This window comes from Tiliqua scincoides, chromosome 1, assembly GCF_035046505.1.
Source record: "Tiliqua scincoides isolate rTilSci1 chromosome 1, rTilSci1.hap2, whole genome shotgun sequence".
In the NCBI taxonomy this organism is placed as follows: domain Eukaryota; kingdom Metazoa; phylum Chordata; class Lepidosauria; order Squamata; family Scincidae; genus Tiliqua; species Tiliqua scincoides.
Window position 1 is genome coordinate 170496693 of NC_089821.1, and position 9669 is coordinate 170506361.

Consider the following 9669-nt stretch of genomic DNA (forward strand, 5'->3'; position numbering starts at 1 on the left):
AGCAATTAGAAAAAAAAAATCTAAAGTTTGTATTTGGTTTGCTTACGTTCTCTTTCTAGAATAGAAGGTCATTGGGTTCCACCCCAAAGGTCTCAGTTGCTATCGGACCCACTGTTTCATGGGCTAGTTTTTTCTAACTTCTTTACTAACACTTCCAAAATAAACTGTGTTCTATCACAGAAATTGCTCCAATGATGAAGAAATCAATGAGAGCTTTCAAAAACAGAGTTGGACCTCGGTAAATATTCTATGAAAAATATGAACTTTATGCCAGATTTAAATGAGCATTGTAATATCCTTGTGTGTTGTCATATTGTAACTTTTTTAAATGACAAACTTATGTATATTAAATAAGCCCTAAATCAATTTTTGGAATAGGTTTTATGTTTAAAAGAATGACATGTCTCTATTTGGTTTTGTTCCACATTGTATAGTTTAAAAAAAAAAATCACCTTTTTGGCTGCTTCAAAACTATAAAATCTAGCTTCACTAAGTTTACTTTATGTCCTTCTTGGAAAGCACTATGCATAATAAATCTAAGCCTTAAAGTGTTGTGTGCTAAATATTCTTCTCTGACCTTAATGCAGTGTGTTGCCACGAATGATACGCTGGCCTGGCAATACCTTGTAATGTTAATAGAATACACTATGGGAGCTATAGGTTTTGTAGGCTGACCTGTAAAACCAAGGCCATAGGATACAAATCAAAGAAATTTAAATGAATGAAGACAAGACTATTGATGGCTACTAGTCACAATGGCTATATGTTATCTTCAGGTTCCAAGGGAGTATGCCGTGTATACTGGGATGCTACAGTTTGAGAGGGCAGCTTGCCTTCTGATCTCCTCCCAGTGGATGTCCCCTAGTTCTGGTGTTGTGTGAGAGGGAAAACAACTTCCCTGTATCCACCCCTTGCATAATTTTATCTGTCTCAATCATGCCCCCAGTGCCTTCTTTCTGATGGAAGAGCCCCCCAAATGTGTAGCTTTTCCTCATAAGGGAGGTGCCCAAGCCCACTAATTACCAATTCACAGAGAGTCTTCTGGAGCCCTTCACAATTGATTCCACGCATTGCCACACTTGATGTCTGGGGCTGTACTTATCTGCTGAGGGGGAGCTGGGCAGAGTGAGCTCCAGAAATGCAGTGTGATCTCCTGCCTCTTGGCTGGAGCCTGAGGGAACCACACTGTGGTCTCTACCAGCAGCTGGATGGAGGCATGGTAGCTGCTGTGGTGCTCTCAGCCCTGGCAGTTCAGATGACAGTAGGGTTGACTGACAAGGCCTTCATGACTACCATTCCACATTGGCTTCAGGATCCAGTAGTGTGAGTGTTGTCTGCTGTGGGAAGGTAGGTACTCTAGCCGCTAGAGCTGCTAAAATGGCTGGAAGGCTTCAGCAGCCAGTATGCCTTTGTTAGGGGGAGAGGCGTCAAGGAGGGCCCTGAAGGGCTCCAAGCCATAAAAGCCCAGGCCAGTGATGAAGCAGTAGTAGAGAATGAGCTGAGGACTGGAGCAGGCTTTGCTGCCCAATGCGGGAGGGTGGTGGCGGCAGCATATAATGCAACCATTTCTACATAAGGAACCTTTGCTTCATTGCTTATGCACTCCCACTTCTCAGAACTGGACCCCCATCATTCCCCTGGACAGTGTGAGGAGCTAATGATTAGCTATTATTCTAGCAACTTGTGTTAGGAACACTTTGGTTTTTTGCTTGTCTCTAAAGCAGTGTTTCTCAAACTGTGGGTCAAGACCCACTAGGTGAGTCGCGAGCCAATTTCAGGTGGGTCCCCATTCATTTCAGTATTTTATTTTTAATATAGTAGTCTTGATACAACCATTGCATTTGGACAAATGTTACAGGTTTGTACTTTTAACAGGCTATTGTTTCACAGTGATAATAAATTGGACTTATTCCTGGGTAAGTGTGTGTAGAATTGCAGCCTAGAATTATTAAAATTTCCCTGCTTGATGTCACTTTTGGTCATGACATCACTTCCGGTTGCTCCTGACAGATTCTCATTCTAAAAAGTGGGTCCTGGTGCTACAAGTGTGAGAACCACTGCTCTAAAGCTTAGTGCCCACCTCTTGACAAATGTCTGTCTGGGTCAGTCCTGATTTAATTTTGCGGCATCTTGCTTTTTGGTCCCCTGCGTTCCTTCCCTATTTCTTTCTATTTGCCTTGTTTGTTTAGTCCTCTTAATAAAGTCTTTCTCACTCTTGATTGCGTGCCTGGCCTTAGTTCCACAGATAGCATACAACCATGCTTTCCTGGATCAGTCTAGTCTCACTACTGTTTGGTTTTAAGTGAGAGCCTCTTTCTAACCAGGGAGACATATTTTCTCCAGGTGTCTATTTCTTGTCTGTTTCCTCAGTCTTGAGCAGTGGCAGCAGAAGTTATAGTTCTTTCTACCATGACCACTAGAAACTGTAGGGAGAGCAAGGAAGGAAAGGTCATTGCTAGCCCTTAGAACCTGTTCTTCTGGTCCCGTTGCTCCTCTTCTACTACAAGAGTGACAGACTTTAGTCCAGCCATTCCCAGCTGTGAATCCGGGACCCAACAGTGGATTGTGACCTAATCTTTGGTGGTTCATGAAACTGATGGGGCACATTGGGCTATGTGCATCAAGGGTTAAACAAGCTGCTACTTGGGAAGAGGGAGCACTGCTGCCCAATCACCATTATAGCCATACCCCTTGGCATTTATAAATCAGATAGCAAACTCTAGGGCCTCTGAAAAGTGCTTTACTCGGTACCATAGATGCTGGCTGAGGCCCCTGTATAGAGTGATCAGATGCGCAAGGGGACAGGCTCATTCGCCTTTTTATTATTGAAATTTGACTTGTATGGCTTGTATTGCCATGATAAGAAAAATTGTACCTACCAAAATATAAATGGTGGGCTCTTGGTTGCTGCAAGGGATCTTTTCCATGATCCTCTGTGGATATTGACAGCCATGGATGCTGAAATCCATGAGGGATCAGGATCATGGCACTGAGCGCACTGGAGGTTGCTTCTGGTCACATATGGGAAGCCCTTCTGAGGAGCAGGCTTGGCCTCCATGGATAAGGAGGGGGATCCGCTATACAACCAACTGTGCCTCTTTCAGAAAATTATAAACCTTTCGGTACAGTCAGGATCAGTCAAAGACTGAGGAATTCCTCTGCTATTTTTAAGAGTGGGCCTTCAGTAGAAACACAATAACTATTACTGAGTGTGGTGATGGCAGCAGTCAAATGAGTACAGTTAGCACTAACTAGAGTAGTGGCTGGGCTATTGGGGGTGGAACTCATCAACCGTGACCCTAATTGATGCATGTGATTAGGTTCTACCATGCAAAACTTTAACACAGTTATTGGATTAAGCGATTGTCACATAATTTCCTGGAATCTTACATTGCACTAATTAGGTTGATTACACACAGACTCCCTCCCCTCCCCCCTTTTTCAACAGGCATTTTAGGCCACTGTTAGAAGTAGGGGAAGGAGTGAAATGAACCAAGCCTCTGACAGATGGCATTCCCTGCCTCTAGCCATTTTCTCTTGCCCAACATGCAGCACTTATTCCAGTTGTTTTGCAGCCAGCTGGCTTTTATCCAAGTCCTCTACATAGCACATAAATAAAATAAGGCAGCAGCATGATCAGGTGAGCTGTTTCTCCTCTCTGGTTTCAAAACACAAAGTGACAGGCAAGTTGTAACCCAAACACTTTGCTTACAGAGTTTTTCTTGAAACCACGGTTGCCTAACTAAGGCTGCAATCCTAACCACACTTTCCTGAGAGTAAGCTCCATTGAACAAAATAGGACTTACTTCTGAGTAGACCTGGTTAGGATTCCTGGTTTTCCAGTACATGTGCATGGCAGAGATAAATCTATTTGGAGCTGCTTTTCTCGATAAAAGTGAAAAATAGATGAGAGTATACATCCCATGGCTGCAACCTGTTGTTTAGCTGATAAAAGATATAGAGCCTTTAATGGTGACTGAACTAGGATAAACTTAAAAAATTGTAAATTCTAACCTAAACTCCAGTATTTACCTTCCTCTTTTATAACCCAATTCTTATTTCAAACAACTCAGGGCTGTGTATATGGTTTCCCTCACAACAATCCTGCAAGGAAGTTACATAGAGAAATGGTGACTGCATTTCTGTCTCATGAAAATTGTTTTGCTTTAACAATTTATCTCCTGGTCTTTTCTGTTCAGATAATGAAATGTTTCATGAATCAACTTTCTACAGAACTATTAAGGACCTAGAACTTATAGTAAGAATGCAGAGAGAAGATTATGAGCTGTAGGTCACTATTGACTGTAAGTGTTACGCTGATGCATCTGTCTTGTCCTTTTTCCACAAACATTTCTGGTTGGAAACCTGCAGCTGCCATGTTCTGCCCCTAGATGTCACCATTTCTAAAGATTTCCTACACCTGTTGTTCACTTGCAGTGGGCTTCATTTAGGAGATCCATAACTCTAAGCATAAGTGAAATTCCAACAAGCCCCTATTCAGGTGACAAGCTGGAGTCATCCTGCCAGTCACAGTAGTTTTGAGTGATCCAAGAACTTATCCAGCAAGATAATTTGTAATAAGAGTGAACAGGCAGAATTGCTGACCACATATTAGTTATATGGCTGAATTGTTAAGTGATCTGCAGTATACTCTTGCGCTGTGAATTGAAAAGGCATTAGTGTACTAGAAGGATTCAAGTACATACAAAAAGGTGTAAGATGTAAGTAAGTCCACAGTTGCAGTAGGAGACTAAAGATCAGGAGTGAAGAAGGGGTCCAGAGCTTGTGGGTAGAACCCATTTTGCATGCAGTGGGTCCCGGGTTCAATCCCTGCCATCTCCAGTGTGGGAAAGATCCTTGTCTGAAAACCTTGGAGTTGCTTGTTAGTGGGGGGGGGGGGGAGGGCACTGCATTTGTTGTAGAGATGCACAGGTTACTACAACTATTGAAAGTACAGATCAACCCTCAGTATCCATGGGGCTTCTATTCCCAGGACCCCCACAGATGCCAAAATCCACAGATAATTGAATCTGAGGATTTTGGGCCCCTGAAAACTGCTGGGGGCTTCCCTGGCCTTTAGAATGACTTTTAAAGACATATAAATGTCACTTCTAGTTTCTACAGAAAACTGGAAGTTGCGTATTTCTACACACGAACTGGAAGTTGTGTGTTTTTGCCTGAAACAGGAATTCTGAGGCCTGCAGGGGCTGCAGGTGGACAGGTGTGGCCTCTGCTCTTAGAACAACCTCTGGAGGTGACCAGAATACAGCTCTGGTCACCTTCAGAGGGTCCAGGTGGGCCATCCCGCACAGGTTTGGAAATCATGGATTATGAAATCTGTTGATACCAAATCAGCTGCTAACAAGGGCTGACCTGTACAACCACCATCCCCCCTTTATGTTGGTTCACCCAAATTGCCACCACCCACTTGCAGGCTGTACTCTGAATTATTCCTTATGTGCTGAAGCTAGAACTGCAGAGCAGCAAAAGGGACTGAGAAAATGCAGAGCAAGTCAAAGCCTAGTACTGCTACAGCCATCCATAAGAACATAAGAACAGCCCCACTGGATCAGGCCATAGGCCCATCTAGTCCAGCTTCCTGTATCTCACAGCGGCCCACCAAATGCCCCAAGGAGCACACCAGATAACAAGAGACCTCATCCTGTGCCCTGCCTTGCATCTGGCATTCTGACATAACCCATTTCTAAATGGGATCCAACCTGGCATCAGTGTACAGGATCCTTAGAGGAAGTTCATGGCCCAGTTTAGCCCATTGCACCTAAAGCCTGCCCTGGGGCCCTCTTTTCAAAGGAAGGAATGGTTTTGCTTCCTGGCACTCTTTTCAGTGCTAGCATAGATACAGCTGCCATTTTAATTCTCCAATGTCCTATATGCAGCACACGGTGGAGCTCCAGCCATAACATCTGAGAGAAGTGCTACTGCCCCCCCCCCCCACTGCCTGGTAAGCTCAGTGGGGCCCTACAGTGCTGAAAGGAGAGTAGGTGCAGCAATAGAGGGTGTGTTGGATGTCAGGGTGTAACTGCCACTGAAAGAGCCACAGATCAAACAGGCAGAAGTGAACATGCGTATATTTCAAGGAAGAGGTGGGAATGTCCACCAAAAGCTTTCCTGAGACAACCTCAAGAAAATGCTAAGAAAATGAGGGTGTTTCACTCCAGCACTGAGAGCCAGTGTGGTGTTGGGACTTAAAATGTGGAGAGTATCAAAAGTCTGTGCTTGCTCATTGAATAACAAACTGGTTTGTCTTTCCACCTCAACTGGGCCATAGTGCAGCCGGGCAGGCTCCAGTGTCTTCTGTCGGACTTCTCTTTTAAATGGAATTTGATTTAGAGCAAAAGGGGCTACTTTGTTGTTTTTTTTCTGTCAATGTAGATCTTAAAGATGCATGTCAGTACTGTTTAAAAATGAGAGAGAGAGAGAGAAACAGGCCTCAGGCTGTTTTAGAAACAAGTTTTACTCAGGAAGAACAAAATACACCTAGAGTGTACGACTATTTCTATTAAAAATATATTTTAGGAACAGTAGGTCCTGGTTATCCTTGCCTTCCAAAAATAATTCTGTTAGCCACATTGATTTTTACCCCCCTTCTCCTAGCTGGCTTGCAATCACTTTAAAGCAATAAAACAATAACAATTAAACAATAAAAACTGTAACGGATTGGCCTCAGTTTAAACCCCAATCAGCTTGTGCCTGAGAGAGGGAGCGGTCCTTAATGTCAAGGGGAGGAAATTCCATGGACATGGTGCAATGACCGAGAAGCCCCTATTCCTTTCTGTCAGCCTTCTCACCTCCATCAATGGCAGCACCACTAAAAGAGTCCCCTCTGATGAACTCAGGATGGGATAGATTACATGGAAGAAGGTGGTCCCTCAGGTATCCTGGTCCTGAGCTGCAGATGACCTTAAAAGTCAAAACTAGCACCTTGAATTGTACCCAGAAATGCATTGGTAGCTGCCAGAGTAGCAGCCCAATTGAGTTGAATCAATGAGCTCTACAAGCCAGGTACTGATCTGCACTAACTGCAGTTTCTGAAGAATCTACAAAGGCAGCTCCACACAGAGCACATTGCAGTGATCTAGTTGTCACTGAGGCATCAGTCACTATGGCCAGGTCTAACTACTTAAGTGTAGTTGCTGCTGTCAAATCAGCCAAAACTGATCAAAGGCTCCCCTGGCCACAACTGGCACCTTGGAATCCGGGAGCAGCTGTGCATCAGGGAGACCCCCAGTCTGTGGTTCTGCTCCGTCAAGGGGAGCACAAACCTTTTCAGAGCAGGGCGGTGGCCCAATACCTGCATCATGGATTTCCAGTTCAGGAGAACCTCTGCCTAATCAGGGTTTATTTTCGGCTTGCTCACTTATGTCCAGTTCCCATCTGGCTCTAACCAACAGCTCCAGATCTAGGAGCTCAACCACCCACTTAGAATTGGGTGGAAAGGAGATAAAGATTTGGGTCTTATCAGCATACTGATAACTTTCTACCCCAAATCGCCAGATGACCTCTCCCAGTGGCTTCATAAAGGTCAAACAGCACAGGGGATAGAATCAAACATTGCAGCACCCTATATCTCAAAGGCCAGAGTGTTTAACAGACATCTGCCTGTACGACCTTCTAGGATCTGTCAGCCAGGAAGGACTGGAACCACACCAAAATGATGCCTCTGTGCCCCAACTAAATCAACTGACCCAGGACACCATAGTCAATGGTGTCAAAAGCTGCCAAGTGGTCCAGCGGAACTAACAGGGAATGCACTCTCCTGTCCAGTCCCCAGCATGTATGATCAACCAAGGCCATCTCAGTCTCAAGCTCTAGCCTGAAGCCAGATGGAAAAGGATCTAGATAGTAAACTTCCTCCAGGACCTTCTGGAACTGGGACACCACCGGCTTGATCACCTTGCCCTAGGTGGAAATAATTAAGTATGGTGGGATGGGGGGGGGGAGGAGAGTATTCTTCAGAAGGGGTTGAACTACCTCCTGCTTCAATGCCAGCAGCATTATTTGCAAGGATTCTAATTGGCATTTGCAAGCGCTTTCATTTAAAGAAAAATTCTAAGATTCCTTGCCCCTAAGGAAAATTTCTAGTTGACTTGCATCTGGCACTCCTTGATCTGAGACTTTGATTTCCCAGTGTAACACTTTTCTTTCCCTAACAAGCACCAAGTTGAGTCTTGCCCTCCCCTTTTTTGGTTCTCAGATCTGGTGCCACTTCCCTTTTTTGCTTCCATCTGAGGAACAATAGTTCTATTGGTGAAACAAATGTTAAGCTGATTGGCTGCTCTTTCCCCCTTCCCTTCCAAAATGCATCTTGGCTATAAAATGGAAGACTTTATACTTTGTTTTAAGTGACATTGGCTTTAAGATTCGCATATGTAATATGGAACCTTAAAAGCCACCCTATCTACAGATGGTTCCCCTGGATTTCCATTCTAAACCAAGCTTTGCCTATCTTAATGCATGTGCTCACCATAGAAAATGGAACCTCACCCACAAGCTTTTCAATTCCCACTCCCTCTGAAAAGTGTTCATAGAATGACTTCATATGGGTTTGAATAATATTTAACTCAGTTAATAACCCTATAGTATGTAGGCTGCTCCTTTGTTCCACCTATAGCACAAAGCATGACTAATGCAAATGCAGCTGTTGTTGGTTTCTGCAGTGCAAGGATTTTCCCCACAGATAAGGAACTTGAAGGGTTATCCAGTCTAGGTCTTCTGTTCTTCCTTCCAGTTGCAAAAGACCATCTCCCATAAAGGTTTCCTGATGTGATCTTGCTTCATACCACTACGTTTCATGTCATCTGAGTCCATCTTTAGATTTTCTGTTGTAAATATGTGCACTCCATTTTAGCTGTTAATTTTTCCACATAATCCAAAGGACCCACACTCTTCTGTTCATTCTCTGGAGTGCCATTTGACTGGGGATGAGCTGAGAACCCCTTCCAAATAGAAGCACTGAGATACATGCCATACTCTCATTAACTGCAGCCCTGTATACCATCAGGAGAAACAGAATACGCTTGTCTTACTTTCTTTGGTGCTGATGCACAAAGGTTACCAACTCTGTATTCCCAGGGTTCAACTGTACCTCTCCATCCTGCAGTTCATCTGAAGATCAGCAGGCAGAGTCTTGAGTAGTGGCAGCAAAAGCTATCGTTCTCGCCAGCATGACCACTAGAAACAGAAGGGATAGCAAGGATGGAAGGGTTGAATGCTAGCTATTCAAAACTGTGACTTTTGGCCCCTCCTTGCTCATCTTCTTCTACAGGAAGTGAGAGACTTTAGTCCAGCTATTTCAAACTATGGATACAACCCATCAGCTGGTTGTGACCCAATTTTTGTTGGGTCACAAAACTGACAGGACAGATTAGGCTATGTGCATCAAGGGTTAAGCAAGCTGCTACTGAGGGGAGCACTGCTGCCCAATCACCATTATAGCCACACCCTTGTCATTCATAAATCAGGCATAAAGCTCAGGTAAATCCTAGTTCAGGGGCCAGATCCAGCGTTCAACTGAATATGTTCCTCCAGTGACCAAGATGCTTTGTTCCAGAGCGCCGTGCAAGTGCCTGTCCTGAGATCAGGATGACACGATGCTCTGGCCTGTTGTGTCTATGGTCCAAAAACCTCAGCGGGCATTGCAACTGGATT